This window comes from Protopterus annectens, chromosome 13.part0 (genome assembly GCF_019279795.1).
Source record: "Protopterus annectens isolate FY-2018-M chromosome 13.part0, PAN1.0, whole genome shotgun sequence".
NCBI classification, from domain to species: domain Eukaryota; kingdom Metazoa; phylum Chordata; order Ceratodontiformes; family Protopteridae; genus Protopterus; species Protopterus annectens.
The window spans coordinates 470,069,783-470,087,766 of NC_056747.1; the positions used below are offsets into that span (position 1 = coordinate 470,069,783).

At 39.1% G+C, this 17,984-nt stretch overlaps 1 protein-coding gene and 1 pseudogene across 1 annotated transcript in view; both read left to right on the top strand.

Moving 5' to 3' along the window:
• The window catches only part of HIP1 (huntingtin interacting protein 1), a 2,554,439-nt gene that overhangs the window by 1,696,956 nt on the left and 839,499 nt on the right, over positions 1-17,984 (top strand). The window lies entirely within an intron of this gene.
• LOC122788386 overlaps positions 2,663-17,984 on the top strand; it is a 90,399-nt pseudogene continuing 75,077 nt past the window's right edge.

Below are 17,984 nucleotides of genomic sequence, written 5' to 3' on the forward strand. Positions count from 1 at the left end.
GCTAGTTTGGATGTGAAAAGCCTGTATACTTGTATAGACCAGGAGTTAGGACTAGACCATTTGAGAAATTATTTGACACTAAAGTGGTTCTAAGATCAATACGATCTGTCACTCATGGAAATAGTGTTAGATAACAATTTTAACAAGAACATCTAAAAAAACATCCCTCCTTTAACAAAGCTAAATTTTATGGCAGATATATTGATGATCTGGTTTTTGTATGGGCTGGAGAAAAAGTTGAATTTGACAGTATGGTAGAAGAATTGAACAAAAATATCTACACAGGGATAGTCTGCATCCCATCCACATGAAAAGAAGGAATCTCTTCATAGATAGAGGTTACAAGAAAAGAACCAATCTTGATAACAAACAGAAATGGTAATACTGATGAAGTATCAATAGGGGTCAATAGAAAGTATTATAACAAGACGGATAATTTTCAGAGTGCATTTCCCCTTCCACTCTCTAATGAATTGTGGGATATAAGAAAAATCATAGAAAAGAATTGGTGTATAATAATAGGAAACAGGGAATTAATGTCAAGTATAGGTTTAAAACCAAGTTTTACATTCAAAAATGTAATAAATATAAAAAGCATTTTAGAAACAGAACACGACACTAACACAGAATCCATTAGGGTGATCGGTAAGAAAAAAGACCAAAAGGATGTTAAAACATAGGATATAAAGACAAGAACAATTCACTAGCTAGACACTCATTAGAATGTCAAGATTTCAAAAATTTGAGTTCTTTAAAGTCTATTGAAGGGAGATCTGAACAATAGGTTAGAGCAAAAAGAATCTTTGTGGCAATTGTGTTTAGGGGCAGATGAACCACCAGGTCTTAATGACTACATTAATATCAAGTGTTTTCTGTCATACAAATAGATTTATTTCAGAACTAATTCCATCAGTTCAACATCAGACGGAAACACACGATCATATAGGACCAGTTCGTGCTCCTATAGACATCGTTCAAAAGGTTTTTTCTAAAAGATGTTTTTTTCAATCTAGGTTAGTTTTGGGTCTAGATGGAACACCAACATTTAACCAGGATGCATATATACACACACACTTACACTCGGGTTGTTAAAGAGAGTCTTCATAGGTTATATATGATTCTTGTCAGTGTAAATACATAGGTATGGTCACATGGGTACACACATACATGGTAGTATAAGTGTGTATGTGTGTATACACAAATACAAGTATACACACAGAATGACATTATTGTCACAAATCATTATATTTCTTTACAGGTCTCATGTAAGGAATCTGTTTTAATGATGTGGAGTGGCAGACAATTTTTCAATATTTAGACATAATCTAAGCCTACGTCTGTGGAATATTCATAAGAAAGTTTATGTCCACTGAGTGTAGCAAATACAAACATCAATGTGTTTTGGTGATATTTCAAAAGCCCAATTGTGATTGGGTTCAACAAGTTATACTAATGTTAGCAAATAGATGTCACTAGTGAATCATCGATTCACCATGAAGTATGGTGTGATTTTTGTACTGTATTTGGTCATTGTTGTAGGAATGGCCATTTGACTACAATTCTTAGGGTTGAGATGGTGTTAATAACAACGGTTCCAAGTATGTAATAGTCAATTATGGTTGTGTACACTAGAAACAACAAAAAGTGTAGTTTTCACTTACAAATGGTCTATATTTTAATTATAGATACGAGTCAGTAAAAGAAAAAAATTTTAAAGTTTTAACATTAGAGGACTGAATTCAGTTTTAAATCAAGGTGTCATGGTTTCAAACAAAGATGTATAACACATTTAAGTATGTATTTAAAACACATATAACAATTTTTTCCAAGAAGTGTGGTTGTATAATTGTTTTTTAAACATAATATTTTTTAAAAAAATGTCAACATTGTTATCGGGATTTACATCATTTCCTGTATATTTCTTTAAAACCAGGATGTTGGGAGGCATCCTTGTTTTCTGAGGAAGTTCACGTTCTAGTGTTTACATTTGTTGAACAAACACCAACATATCCTAAGGGACTCATGGGACTTTTTGGGAAAGTTGAATCCCGGTCAGTTGAGGGAATGAGCACAATTTTGACCACTGATGTTATAGACCTTTTTTCCTGTAACCCACATGACACAGGATTGGAGTTTTTTGAAGAAGCTGTCTCACAAGATCACCACTTTGACCCTTCTGAGATAAGAATTTTAGTAGATTTAATGGACCTTATGTTGAGTAACAATTGCATTTTCTTTGAAGGTGAGTATTACAAGCAGGTGAGTGGAGTGGCAATGGGGGCAGCATGTGCCCCCATATTTTGCAAACCTTGTCATGCTCACTTGGGAGAACAGGTTTTTGTTTCACTCAAGGTTTGGTAAACTTTGGTCATTTTATTTAAGGTACCTTGATGATATGTTTTTGTTTGGGATGGGGACAGCACTGATATAGAACCCTTTGAGTTTTTTTATCAAAACCACTGACTTTCTGAGATTTACTCATGGGGTTGGACATGGTAAAATAATTTTTTTAGATGTCCAGGTGGAGATACAAGGGGGTACCCTAGTGTCCACCATTTACAGGAAATATACTTTCTCAAAGTCATACATTTATTTTACTAGCAACCATCCTATGCACTGTAAGAGAAACCTAGTTAAGGGGCAGTTTATTCTGGCTGCCCATATGACATCTAATGATGAACTTTTGACACGTGCATTTGAGGTTATTTCTAGTATGTTTTTGGACAGAGGTTACCCTTCAGATTTGGTCATCAAACTTAAAATTGAGTTAATGACATGTGTCTTGGGGAAACCTGAATTATTAGTTGACTTAGGCAAGGTTTCCGAGCCCAACCAGGTGAACTTTTCTCAGGGTATGGCTATTAAACATGATGGATTTAGTACCATGGTCAAGGAAATTGTTACCCATAATTGGGCTATTCTTAAGCTTGATGAGGACCTTTATCATCATTTAGCTGGCAAACCCACATTTATTTATAACGTGCACAGTAATTTGAAAGAGGTGTTTGAAAAGCGTAAACCTACACTGAGACTAGACACAAATAAGTGTGGCAGGTATAATTACTGCCAATATATTTTGAAGAAAGATAGAGTTGCTTTAAAGAACTTGTATCAAAGTATTGTTACCCTTAGGAAGAGGGATTGCAACTCTACAGGTTTGGTCTACATTGCACTTTGTAATCAATGCAGTGATTTCTATATAGGGAAAATGGAGAGAAAACTGGCCAAAAGGATTTATGAACATCTTTATGATATGAAAAGGGTCAGTTTAAACAATGCTTTATACAAACACACTCTGTCCTGTACTGGTTTTAAAAAAAATGTATTTGGTATTTTAGAAATGGTTCCGAAGGACCCCCCGGGGGGTGTGCTTGGGAGAATAGACTCGAATATAAGGATCTTCTTTGACAATTGAGACTAGATGCCACAGTTAAGCCTGGTCTCAATAGGTTTGTTTCCCTACAGCCTGTTCACAGACTAAGAGCTGCTAAATTGTAAAAAACTACATTAGCACTGTTTTAAGGTTGATGTCTGTAATGAACTTTGTACTTTCTATATTTCAGATTGTTTATGAAAGAGTATAGCTGTACTTTTCAATGTATTTATTTTTTAAATGTTTCTATATGTTTCAAAATACCAGAGTTTATTTTTATTTTTTGTGAAACTTTGAAAGAAAAATGTTTTGGTCTGGTTCCAAGTAATAATGTAAAGTTTACAAGTGCTCTTTAAATTTATTTGTGGAATTAGGTTTATTAACTAGTATTATTTAATTAGTTTTATTTGTTTTACTTAATTGGAATTAGTATCACATTGAAGTTCTATTTAAACATGGTTTTTGTAATAGTTGTTAGTTCTGATGAAGTCCAGAGATTGATGAATGCGCTTAACTATTTCTGTTCTTTATTTTAATAAATATTTTTCCACTGATTTTGTTACTTATGGCACTTTTGGGATTAACAAACCTTGTTTTATCCACTTTCTAAGGAGGTAGGGGGATATGTGTGTGTCTCATACCTCTCAACTGTACAGATTTTCACAGAATGTACAGATTTTTTGCCTTATATTTTTGGTCTCTTCCTCATAAAAATACAGTTTTTTTTTTTTTTTACAAATTACTTGCATGAGCTAAGGATTAAAGTTACAAAATAATGACATGCATTAAGAGTTTTAGACTTCATATCCTTCAGAAAATGCATTCTAACACAAATCCTGTTACTCTAGCAACTTTCTAAATGTGTCCCTAGTTTTGGGCTTTGTCCCCAACATTGTAACAGGCTTTCTCCAGATTTCTTGTGCTAAGAGATTGAGAGGTATGGTGTGTGCGTGTGTGTGTGTGTGTGTGTGTGTGTGTGTGTGTGTGTGTGTGTGTGTGTGTGTGTTTTTGTTTTTGTTTTTGTGTGTGTGTTTTTTGTGTGTGTGTGTGTGTGTGTGAGAGAGAGAGGGAGGTAGCATATCCCCACACCTGTCCATGTTTTTACAGAATGTCCAGATTTTTGCCCCACATTCCTCCTAAAAAGGATTGGAGTTGCTTAATAATGACAGATATGAGTTTTAGACGTCATATCCTTTAGAAAAATGCATACTAACACAAATCCTGTTATTCTACAATTTTCTAAGTTCATGAGAGCAGTATCTATAATCTGTCCCTATTCATTTTAGGCTTTATCTAGCTTTCTTGCACTAAGAGGTTGAGGTGGATGTGAGAGAGAGAGAGTGAAATGCCCTAGTTAGAGTTAGCAGGCGGAATTTATTTTCATGTGCATTCTCAAGGAATTGTGAGCTTCAAGGGAAGAGAAGTTTACTGCTGCTCATGCTAAATCTGCTTAAAATGTGTAACACTTTTGTTTAGCAAATGGTATCACTATTCAGATGGCTTTTACTTCTGCAGAGATTGCGCATATTGTCTAATATTGGTGGATTGTAATGACAGAAGTTTGAGTGGCCTTTTATGATTGAAATGTTCTGAATTGGGCAGTTTGTCATTATTGGTTCATATGTTTTGTTTCATTGCTTACTGAAAAATGTTCAAAACTATAAATTAAAACACACTCTAACAAGTGGTGCTGTATTATACAAAGGATATAATTCAATTATTATATATTATAATTAATACAGTCAGGAAGGTGAATCAAAGAACTTTTGCATGGTCCTAAAAATGTTTGCAAAGGGCCTATTATTTGAAAACAGCCCAAAGGTAACCTTAACTCACAAATGCCACATGCATTTTCTTTGAATGTGGGTTTTAATGCTGTTTCAGTGAATGTGAGTTTCAAAGGTAGGGAAGTTTTAATGCTGTCTGTTTTTATTGTAAGACTATTGCTTTGTTTAGCAAATGTCTATCAGTGTTTGTGCTATAAAATTTGAAATAAAAGTTGTAAATTACATCCAAATATCTGTAATCATTGTAGAAGAATAAAACAGTGTGCACACTGAGAGTTTTGAACACTGTTCATGGCTTCTGGGGAGAAATAGCCAATTAATGGGACACTGGAATGCGTGTGTGTGTGTGTGTGTGTGTGTGTGTGTGTGTGTGTGTGTGTGTGTGTGTGTGTGTGTGTGTGTGTGTGTATGTAGAGGGAGTGGCTTTGAGTTTGCACCCCCTGCAAAAAAATCCTGTGGGATACCCTGATCACAGATAAGATGCAGTAAATCAGAATAGAGGAAGTTACTTCCTCAAAGAGACCTGTCACTAGTGGAGTCTGTCACTGTTCTGTGTTGGAACCTCTCCTGTTAGGCATCATCTTTTCTCAAGTTAAAGCCAATACCAAAGGTTCAGCCTGACTTAAGTTTGCAGATGACTGCAAACTAGGAGTAGTCACTGAATTCCCAAATCACTTGGCCATCCTGAAGGAAGGTTTGTCCCAAATAAATAACTAGTGTCAAAATTATGGACTGAAACTAAATGCCAAAAATGCATTATTGTATCCTTTGGAAAGTCTTCTACCCCAGGGAACTATCACATTGACAATATGCCTATAAGAATCAACCCACTTGTTTGGGATTTGAGAACTTATGTGGCAGTGACCTAATTTCTGACCAACATGTGTCCTTTATTGTAAGACATTCCTTGTGTGTTGCACAGCTTATTAATAAAGGGAGTGTGTTTAGATCAAGGGATGTCATTGTCCCCCTTTACTGAGCTGTCAGTAGGCCAGTCATTGAATGTAATGCCCCTTTGGCATGTGTCTGACCAAACACGTGCAACAACTGGAACATCCATGGAGATACTTTTCCTAAAAGGATACAAGCCGTAAACAAAGTGCCCTATATGGGCCAACGCAAAGCCCTGTTACAAAATGCTGCATCCTACAGACTGCTAAGAGGTGACCTGAGTCTGGCATGCAAGGCATCCTCTGACCCAGTACTGATGAATTTACTGCACATCAGCAAGTCAAATTGCATCATAAATACTCTGTCTAGGGATTTAAACCTCTTGTACAACTTCAACAGAACAGTTTGGATAGACAGGTTTATCTTCCAGAGGATACCACTGGTCTAGAAAATGCTCCCCATCCACATAAAACAAATTCATCCCTGTCCATATTCACACACAGCTTGGATCTATGGATGGGAAACAGGACATTTACCCCAGGATTGCTCCCTGTACTACTAATGTATAGAGGCAGCTCCTAAATGCTTTATCCAATGCATGGTCCCTTTCAAATCATGTATGGTATTATCTCAGTTATTCTTATAAGGGTGGTAATATATAATTATTGACCATGGGATGGTTAAGGCGAATCTCTAACCAAATAGGGTGGGTTAATTTGAGCATAAAAAAGGAAATTGACCAGACTTAAAATGGCCTTGTACTTGCCTGTGAACGTATGAATTGGCCAGCTAACAGAGTGAAAGTTCCTACATGTGATGATGATAGCTGTGATTTGACTTGTGGCTTGAGAACCAAATGACTGACCATTGATACGAAAGTAAGTGGGACTCGTGTGGCCTGAGGTCAGCTCTTTTTCCTCAGTGAAGGGTTTAGGTGAAGTACGCAATGAATTTTATGACTGTTTGCAGCCAAGTTCATTAGTTTTAGAGCTACCTATAGTGTGATAGCTGCAAGTACATGTCTTCCCATCAACTGATCTAATTAATGGAAGGGCTTTTTTCAGAAGGGGTTCCAGGAGCAAATGTTAAAAAGAGAGAGAAAGTGAATGTGTGTGTGTGTGTGTGTGTGTGTGTGTGTGTGTGTGTGTGTGTGTGCGCGCGCGTGTTTTCACAGTGTTTCTCTTCATTGCTCACAGAAAAGGATGGGTAGGAACTTAAGCAAAACAAGAGAAATATTACTGATAAGTTGTTATCCATCCATTTACACAAGAAACCTGTTGTGAATGAACCTATTAAGACCACAGACTAAGGGAAAATAAAAAAGGGGTAAAAAAGTCAATGTTAGTTATGATGCAGGAGCTAAGCAGATTTAGAGGTTAAGCAAAGGACAAGATAAAGCAAAGAAGTACATTAGATGCTGACAGTGCAAAAAATAGTGCAGTTAAATAACTGAGAGATCAGTGGAGGGCAATATGCTATGAAGTATTTTGTAATAAAGGTATACTGAGGAGACAAATATGAGAGTTAAGGTAACAGCACATACAATGAGACAGTACAGGAAGACTCTAGAACCATTGAGTGAAAGCAGGTGGGCATAATGAGATCAGTGAGGGCAATTGAAAAAGGAGGGAGGGGGAGTGTCCAAATTTTTGAGACTGAAAAGGAAATGAGAAGAGTAGCAGGACAAGAATCGGGTATAAAGAAAGGGTTCCCTATTATGAGATTGAAACCATAGGTTATCGAACACCTAAAGGTTGATCGCTAAATCTCGAAGTCTAAAATTGCGAACGTCCGTTTCCACACCGGGAAATGAGTTGTTTGTCCGTTACACAGATTTTTTTCTTTAACTGCTGTAGAGCGATCTTGGAGTTGGTATCTTTAGTTAGGGGGGTGTGGAGGGCACAACCCCCCCACATTGAGGGGTGTGAGGGGAAGCCCCTACTTCATTTCTGTTTAAAACTTTTTATTTGGCCAACAGCATTGTTTCCCTGTGTGGAAACGGCCGTTTTCGATGTTAAGGGTGCAATATTTTGTGATCGACCTTTAGGTGTTTGATAATTTAAGGTTTCAGTCGCATAATATAGACCTTAAAGAAAGATGATAGTAATGTGGATGTATGCAAGCAAATATGAAAGGTGAGGCAGATAGAGAGGAGAAAGGGGCACATAGCAATGAGGTAGAAAACTAAAAAGAACTATTGTTGGTTATTGAAGTAGTGAAGATGTCTGAGGATGACGTGGTGCTGCATGCAGCACAGATGCAGACATTACAAGTCAGTGAGGAGGTTCAGCAGTGTAGATGGTGGGTTATACATGGGGATGGGAACTGTAAGGTAGAAAGGATAAACATGGGAAGTCTAGCAAATCTAGGAGAACAAATACACCAGAATGTTTCCAAATGGGACTGGAGAGGCGGTGATGTAGTCAGGCTAATTGGGGGCTTCCAAAATTTGATCCATCTGTGGGATGTTCCTCAAGTAGACCTATTTGCGTCTTTTCTGAACAATCAGTTGGCAAGATTCTGCTCCAGAACTCTAAGCGAGAAGGCCTGAAAGGCAGATAGCTTTTCTTTTCTTTTCCTTGGACAGGAATGTTCCTTTATGCGTTTCCATCATTTCCACTAATATCCAGGGTACTTCTGAAGATTTAGAAGGAATCCCCCAAGATCATTAAGAGGTGATTCCTTTCTGGCTCAGGCAACAGTGGTTTTCTAATGCTTTGGAAAAGGCCAGGTGCAATTACCACAAGCTTCCTTACAGAATGGATTTACTTGCACAAGATCAGGAGTGTTTGATACACCCCAACCCCAGTCGATTTCACTTGATTGCCTGGATGATAGTATTAATTCCATTTAGGCACCTGTTTACTGAGGACATGCAGCAGGAACTAATGAAGACAAGAAAGCGTGCTAGAGAATTAAATTTTAGCAAATAGAAAAGGTTTTCTAGTTGGTGCCAGCAAAATAACCAGCACCCATTCAGGGCTATTTGTTTTTTGGTTTTACAATATTTCTGAGAGTTATTATCTTCTGGCCTTTCTTGCTCCTGCATCAAGGTTCATGTATCTGCCATTTCAGCATGTTTGCCTATGGATCCTCCAATTAGAATTCATTTTCATGTCAAAATGTTTTTGAAAGGGTTTTTGCATAAGAAGCCTCCAAGAAAACTGGTGATCCTTCCTTAGGATCTTAATTTTCTTATACAAAAGCTAATACTTGCTGCATTTGACAGGTAACCTGGCTGATTTGAGGTTCTTAACATGGAAAGCAGGTTTACTGATTGTGCTGGATTCTGCAAGATGAGTATTTGAGTTCTAAGTTCTTATGGTGAGTCAACCCTGTCTCATTTTCCACAGGGACAGGGTTTCTTTGAGAATTAATCCTTTTTTGTCTAAAGTGGTATCTGAGTTTACTTTAAGAAAAACTATTTATCTCCCCATTTTCTTTCCTGATCCTAAAAACGAGGGAGAAAGGATGCTCTACCTTGGATGCCCTGCTAGACGGGAGTCCAGGGAAGTAAATACTGTGGGAAGAAATAGCCAGGGAATTGTTATGGCTAGGCTTATATAGGCCATAGGGCCGATAGCCTATTACCAACCTATAAACCCACAGGTAACTTGAATGCTATTTGGACAGAACTAAATCATCCAGATCGTCAGATCAATTGCTCATTACCTGTGAAGGTAAGAAGAAGGGACAACCTGTGTTAAAACAGACTATTTCCAAATGGATGTCTAAGGCTATTATCTTTTGTTATACTCACCATAACAAAACTATTCTCAACAGAGTCAACGCTCACTCTGCCAGAGCCTTAGCTCCATCTGTGGCTGTTCGGAAAGGGTTGGATTCTTGAAGTCTTCTTAAAGCAGTAGCTTGGTCCTCTGTATGTAGTTTTACAAAGCACTATATGCTTTATTCTAGAGGTGTGCTCTTGATCCAGCAGGTTAAAGAGCCAAGAAAAAGCTGAGCCACAAGTTTTTTTTTTTTCTTTTTTCATTTTTAAGTAACTGCTGACTGTTGATTTAGACCAAGCATGCAAGCTGAGAGTGCTTTCTGTTAGCTCCAATTTGCATATCTAAGCACTCTGGTTGGCAGGAATTCCAGAGAGGGTGGTGTCACAGTGCTGAAAAGGAAGATGATTTAAACAATTTTCATGGAAGAGGACTATTACAAGACATTGTAGTTGGGCACTTCTTTTATAAAGATTTTCAGCTCATTTTTAGGATGAGTGGTGCATTGTTTCCTTCACTCTAGAGTGCTTGCATGCTTCCACAGAGGGAAAGAAGCCTGTTTCTTCAACAAGAGAAAAAGAGATCAGGAGATTGTGGAAAATATTACCAATGGTAAGGACAGCATGGGCAGAATTCGTTAGTATTTCTTTGTTTTCATTGATTTAAGCCCCAGTCTCTCATTTGTCACTGTTTTTATCTCAATACTGTGAATCTCTGAAAGGTTTTTAGGGTATGATTGTGGGTCAGTATATGTGTTCATGAGCAATGTATTGAAAATTAGTGTATTATTGTAGCAGCAGTTTCATTTTTTCTTTCAATTTTCTTACCATCAAGCATCAGAGATGTGCATAGATCGGGATGACTTTTTGGGGAAGGGGTGTGGAGGCATGTTGTACATGACAGCACAACGTCATCATATAATATCTGCTAGCAAATAAAAGTATTATGACTTGTTGGGGCAACATATATGTTTACCCACCACAACCTGAAAAAGCAAATAGAAAACTTCTATTGTAGTTCTTGCATTTTTCATTTTTTTCTCAAGTACCAGTGAGAAATTAGCATACAGAAAGGCAGCTGTCATATTTGGAAGTGTACAGTAAAGGTTAGTTAAGGTTTAAATGGTTTGTTAGAAAACAGCAGCTATCAAAGAGCAGAGTTTGCCATTATTATTATATTTTGTAACTACTGCACAGTCAGAAGTGGTGTACCTTCTCAGAAGGGGCACAGCCCTCTGGGATAGTGTGTGTATTTTGTACCTAAATAGGTTATTAAGAATACTGTTTTTTTTTTTTTTGTATTACTGTGGGCTGCCTTAAGGGAACTGAAATATGGTTTCTTACATAAAGCTAACAAAAATCCAGTATTTCATAAGGCTTTTTTGTTCCATGAAGACAATGTGATCTAGTTTTTACCTTGGGGCTGCTTAACCATTTCTTGCAAAGTGTGGTAGAACTATTGTGTACTAAGTCATCATTAGACCAGAAGGGCAAAAAGAAAATTATTTTTTTTCCACTAGCCAAGGCAACATCTCTTTTCTTGCATACAGAGTGGTGTACTTATATGTTGTACTTATTATAATTTTTCCCATTTTTCATTGTCAGCAAACCTGTGGCTGGGTGCAAGCTGGTAAGAAGTCTTCATTTGAGTGAATTCTGACATGTATGTTTGGCTATAACTATTTTTTTATTTTTGCTTACATCTCCTCTGGATGTCCAGACTTATTTTAAGTGAGCTAATTCTCTGATTGTCTGCTCTTGCCTGGCTCTTAGTCAGCTGTAAAAGCCAAGCCAGACCCCTTGGCTTGGCTCTGGCTCACCTCTTCTTCAAAAATCCCAGGCTTCTCAGCTTTACTTGATTCCTTCTCTAGGTCTTGATCAGGCTTTGCAAGGGCCATTCTCCAGAGACTTTTGGATTCTTCACCTTCTACCTCCCAAATGTAGTAAGCTAGTGTAATCTGCCCATATAGCTAAGGCTACTGCAGCAGTGCTCTATATATTGAACATAGTACAGTTGTGTAAGTAAACTTACCATAACAGTAGATGTTCAAATGGTCACTCTTGTAGTACCTGCTTTCCTCCCTTCTTCCCATGTGCTTTTTGGTGTGTTGTTTATGCCAGGGTGTAAATTCTTATTTTTTTTCCCTAGCATTGTCCTTTCAGGGTTCAGCCTTCCCCTCCCTACTGGCATGAAAGCTGTTAAGAAGTTGCCCAAACCTGTCTTTTCAGCTCATTTCAAGCTGACTGATGGTTTTGGCACGTGGAATGTGCTCTGAAGCTTTGGAAGGATATATCCCATATAGCTAAAACTACTGCCGTTTCACATTACAGTCATTTCCTCTAAACCTCTCAGTCTTAGGCCATTAGATTAGCAAACAATCATCTTTCCATTAAACATCTTCTAAAAGACCACTTATCAAACTCTTGACTCTCTTCATGCTGCACTTTTGGCTGAAGTGTATCTTTCCTTATCACCATATGATTCACAATCTTCCCACCTATCATTGCTTAGCCTGTTTTACCGTCTGTTCATCACCTTGCTCTATATCTGTAGTTTATGAGCAATGCTTTACAAACACTGCTTTCACTGCCTTTGAAAATTAGGTTTGCGTAACAAGAATCGTAAATATTATACCTTGAATTAAATTTGTAAATAGTGTTTTATCTTTTCCTTCTTCTCATTCTAATATTTGTATTTTTTCTTTCTGTCTTCAACACTAGAAGTAACTGATTATGCATCTTACCAAGATGTTTTGCAACTTAGCTGTATAAATTTGACCTTTTCTCCCCAGTCTTCCTCTGAAAATGGGCTGTTAGCCAGTCAGATTTTCCTGGTAAACACATGTCAATAAATAAAATCTCAGCCTCTCGGGGCAATCATTACATACGAAATGGCTGGATAAATAAATTAGGACTCTTAATTCATTTAAAATGAGATGGAATGGGATACAAAAACTAATGAGAAGAGCAAGGAGACGAAGGGAGGCTGGTCACAGGAACAACAGAGAAAGTAGAAGCCATAACTGGATGGGTTTGGAAGTCCATTGTGAGTCATGTTAGAAGCTTGTTGGAAAATGTCAGCTGTAGGCTCTCATGGTAGCAGGAAAGCTAGGTGTGTAACATAGTTCTAAGCAGACATTAGGAACAGGGATATGGTGATACATATGAAGATGGGAATAAAATGTTTTATGATAAAATATAAGGAGGGCAGGATGTTTTACAAGAGGGAGAAAGGGAATGGCCGGGTCTGTCTTCGAATTTAGTCAGTCTTGGCATTTAACATAAGCACATTAATTGAAATATCTGAAATACATCCTAGCCACTCTTGCCAGTCTGTGTTTATCTTGAACCTATTGGCTCCCCTGCTACACTTTGACGGCTTATCAGGGAACATACTCTTTGCAGACTTTTTTTTTTAACCAGACTTATTAAGGTTTACAGAATCTTAAACAAATCACCCCTTACCATTACAGCAGAACTAGTACAGTACCAAAAAAGTTATTTCTTTATTCGTGCCCCAAAACTGGCAACCATATACTTTAAGATTTATTTTTGGTTGTCAGCATTTTCATGAATAATTTTCTTTTCCAGATTATTATCTATGTTTATAATGTGTCTACCAGTTGGTGACATTGTGAACTGCAGCTAGAAGAAACATGGCATCACACTATTTGAAACTTCTTATCACTACAGTGGTTCACACAACCTGTGCTTTCTCAACTTTATTTTTTGCTTGCCAGGGAAGGTAACTTGTACCCCTCACAATATTTCTGTGGTGCTTCAGGGGTTCTTCTAACTGGATAGACATAAACAGCCTCTCTCTCTTTTTAACATCTTTATTGAAATAGCAGTTTCTCATTATCTTTCCTTTGGCTTGTAAGAATGCAGTTAAAATAAGATGGAAATCTGTATTCATGTTCAGAATTAGCCAGCAGAAAACCCACTTTGACAAGTAGCTTCCTTGGACTGCCTTCTGGTATACTGAGCATCCATAAATCCCTGTTTTAGAATAAATTACATTCGCATGAATATCCCATATTTAACATTCACACTAGTTTTATTTATCTCAAATCCTTTCCCAACTTCTACTCTCACCACACCACATTAATCTCTGTATGTCAAAGAGATCATTCTTTAACCAGTGTCATATGACTAAGTACAGCTGAAATGTGTTGAACCACCAAAATGAAAAGGAAGGTGAAGGAGATTACTATCAGCTTTAATTTAAACTACTTAGTTAAACAGCCACTGATGATTCATTTGTTTATTGGATGTTCTTCATGTTTCACTGTTGCAGTCATTACATTTGGGTAATCCTGCTGGCAGGTTGCCCTCAGTCGGCCTGAATTCCAAAGTCCTGGGTCCTGCGTCGGCTGTCGTCACCCCTTCCCTGACGTCAGGTCATCAGGGGTATAAAAGAAGCAGCCAACGCCATCTTCTTTAGTCTTTCTTGCTGCACGGTGCCCGAAGCAGAAGCAGTTCGCAAGTGCCGGTCGGCCAACTCCTGAGATTTTCGAGTTCAAATTTCAGATCCGAAGTCTTCTATAAAGCTAAGTACCCCGTTGGGGAAACTTTTTTCTTGCTCCAGAACTGATGTCAGAAAAACTTAATAATTGTATTTCTTGTGGGAAGCAAATACCTCATAAGGACTTTCATTCTTACTGTATTCTTTGCCTAGGCCCTGATCATAACTTTCTGGGTTGTCGGTTTTGTGCTAGATTTAACCAACGCACTATTACGCGTCGGTATGATTTTGCTTTAAACTACTTTGGAAGCAGGTTTAATTGTACAGAAATGTCGTTGGAAAGCCATCCGACTACCGGAGTTCACAAAAATCGCAAAGAAAAAGAAAGACAGCCGAGGCCCAAAACCGACGACGAAGCTTCTCCTAAGCCAGTTGCCGGTTCTCAGTGAGGCGCTTTCACAGCCCCTGACAACCTCTACTTTAGAGTCGCAGGCCGCTCCCGACTCCCACGTGGAGTCGGCCATGCCGCTGGAAACTCAAAGCATTGGAGACTCGGACGCTAACCCTTCAGATGGGTCCGGAGCCGCTGAGCAGGCACCGGCTTCTGAGGGTGTATTCAGACCCAAACATCTATACATTAAACAGACTGCAAAGGCAAAGAAGCAAACTGAAGAGCCACGTGGACAGGCCTCCATGCCCAAAAAACAGATGCTCAAAATGGCCGAAGTTTTGATTACCTTGATCAGGGGTTCCCATCCCCCTCCTGATAACAGGCCTAGGCAAGAGACTGACTATGAATCTTCAGATCAGGTTTCCATTTCTTCTGATTCCTCTTCTAATCAGGAATATTCGTTTCCCCCCTCTGAGGATTCTGATGCTGAAGAATCAATACCTTCAGCTTCTCCTCCTGAGGACTCTTCTTTTGGGGAAACCTTACAAACCATGAGGGAGCATTTCCACTGGGAGAGCCAAGATTTTTCAGAATCTAAAAAGAAACTCTGAGATTTCCTGTTGCTACCTCAGCACAAGCCACTAGCCATCCCTCCTGTGTTAGACATTGTAGATGATGTGTTTTCAGAGTCCAGCCTTACCCCTGACTCCTTACCTCCAGCTCCTGTTAAGCCTGACAGATATTACAGGGTTCCTGACTCACATAAATTCCTTTTTAAAAACCCTGCTGCAGACCCAGAAACTATTTCTCAGGGTCCCAAGGGAGTTAAGGCTTCCACTGCAAAAAACCCTACCCCTTCTGACAGGGATTCTAGGGCACTGGATAGATGGGGAAAAAAAAGGTTTACACATCTGCTACCCTGGCTATAAGGGCCTTAAACTGTCAGTTTCATATGCTCAAATATCAGCAACATGTCATAGCATTGCTTAAACAAAAAATGTTGTTAAACTCTGAATGTGCAGAAAACAAGGAAATGCAGTATATATTGCATGCAGCTGAACAAGTTGGAAAGCATACTTTGCAATGTAGTTTTGATTCTTTGGAGGCCTCCTGCAGGGCCGCAGTTACTGGTTCTGTAATTAGAAGGCATGCTTGGTTAAAGGAACAAAGTCTGCCTGATCATGTTAAAGTTAAATTATTAGATGCACCTTTACAGCATAATACTTTGTTTGGTGTTAAGGCAGAAGAGGTGTTAAAGAAAATGGAGGACAAGGCTAAATCTCTGCACACGGTCAAAGATTTCTTACAAGTACAGCCACTTAGGTTTAGTAGACACTGGCCAACAAAGAATTGGTCCTTTCCTGTGTCAGACAGACCTCAAAGGAGCAGACCCAGACGACCTAGAGGCAGATCCCAGGTGCAAGGTTCATACAGGTCAAAACAATGGGGTGCTTCTACCTCCAAAAGTGGAGAAGACAAATCACAACCTTTCAGGAAACAGTCCCAATGACTTCCCCCTATCTGCACCAAGCACTTATTTCCTGGCAGCACCCTTAGGAGGAAAATTAGCACTTTTTTCTCAAAACTGGCACATTATAACACAGGACAAGTGGGTTCTAAATATCGTGTCACAAGGCTACAAGTTCCATTTCCATACCCTGCCAAAAGCAAACAGCTGGCCAAAAAATCAATGGGCAGAGGCACAAAAAAGTCGCATCCCTCATGGACATGAGGTCCATTTAACAAGTGCCAGACCAAGAGCGGGGACAAGGATTTTACTCGAGACTGTTCTTGGTACCCAGAAAGGACAAGGCCTGGAGGCCAGTACTGGACCTATCGATTCTGAACACATTCCTGGATATACCAAAATTCAAAATGTTGACTTTGCAGCAGCTTCTGCCCATGCTGGGCAAGAACTCTTGGCTTGTAACTTTAGACCTAAAAGAGGCATACCTGCATGTCCCAATCAGACAAATATGCAGAAGATACCTCAGATTCAAGGCTGGCTCAATGCATTACCAATTCTCTGCACTGCCCTTTGGCTTATCTACTGCGCCCAGGGTCTTCACAAAATGCCTGGCACCAGTAATTGCATTCTGCAGACAAAAAGGAATGCAAATATATCCTTACTTGGACGACTGTCTAATGCAAGCAGAGAACAAGGACATCCTTCTACAGCATCTGGTGTTTGTGAAAAAAACTTCTAACATGCCTAGGGTACACAGTCAATGAAAAGAAATCAAAACTAGCACCCTCTCAAGAGATAATATTCCTGGGTGCAAGCTTAAATACAACTGCCCAGATGGCTTATCTCACACCAGACAAACAAAGGCAGCTGACTACCTATTTCAAAATGTTAGCAACAAAGGCCCAGTTATCTGCAAGAAAAATTCTGCAGGCTTTGAGCTTCATGGCATCCTGCATCCTACTAATTCCATATGCAAGACTGCATATGAGGAAACTTCAATGGTACCTAAAAAGTGTTTGGACTCAACATTGCCACAGCCTGGAAACTATAATTACTCTCATTCCCTGCCTGCGACAGGAGTTTTGATGGTGGGCAAAGGCTTGTCAACAAAACAAGGGACAGCCATTCACATTACCCCCAGCCAGACAGACACTAACAACGGATGCATCAGATTATGCCTGGGGGGGCCCACATGGCAGGAAGATACATTCAGGGAACATGGACCTCAAACCAAATGCATCTACATATCAATCAAAAAGAGATACTAGCTGTTCAAAATGCCTTGACAGCCTTCAAGGACCTACTTCATCCAGGACAACTACTGATAAAGACAGACAACACCACGGTCATGTGGTATATAAACAAGCAGGGAGGCACACATTCTTACCCCCTTTGCAGACTAGCCATGACTTTGTGGGACACAGCATTGACTTACCAAGTACATCTACAGGCACAATTCCTGCCAGGAAGGAAAAATACTCTGGCAGACGATCTAAGCAGAAACCTCATGGATCCCCACGAGTGGCAGCTGGATCCACAAGTTTTCAGCATGATAACAAGGAAATGGGGATGCCCGGACATAGATCTATTTGCCTCCTCTCACAACTACCAACTAAACAGATTCTGCACAAGGATTTATCACAGTCAAGCATGGAAAGTGGACACCCTATCCTTCAGCTGGAAAAACCTATCAGTGTATGCCTTTCCTCCTTTGCCTCTCCTCCCCAAGGTACTCCTAAAGGTCAGACAGGAGAAGCCAAAGATGATACTGATTGCACCTGACTGGCCCCGTCAGCACTGGTACCCAACATTAAGGAGCTTGTCTCAATTCCCAGCTTGGACCTTACCTCAAGTACCACATCTACTGTCCAGCAAAACAATG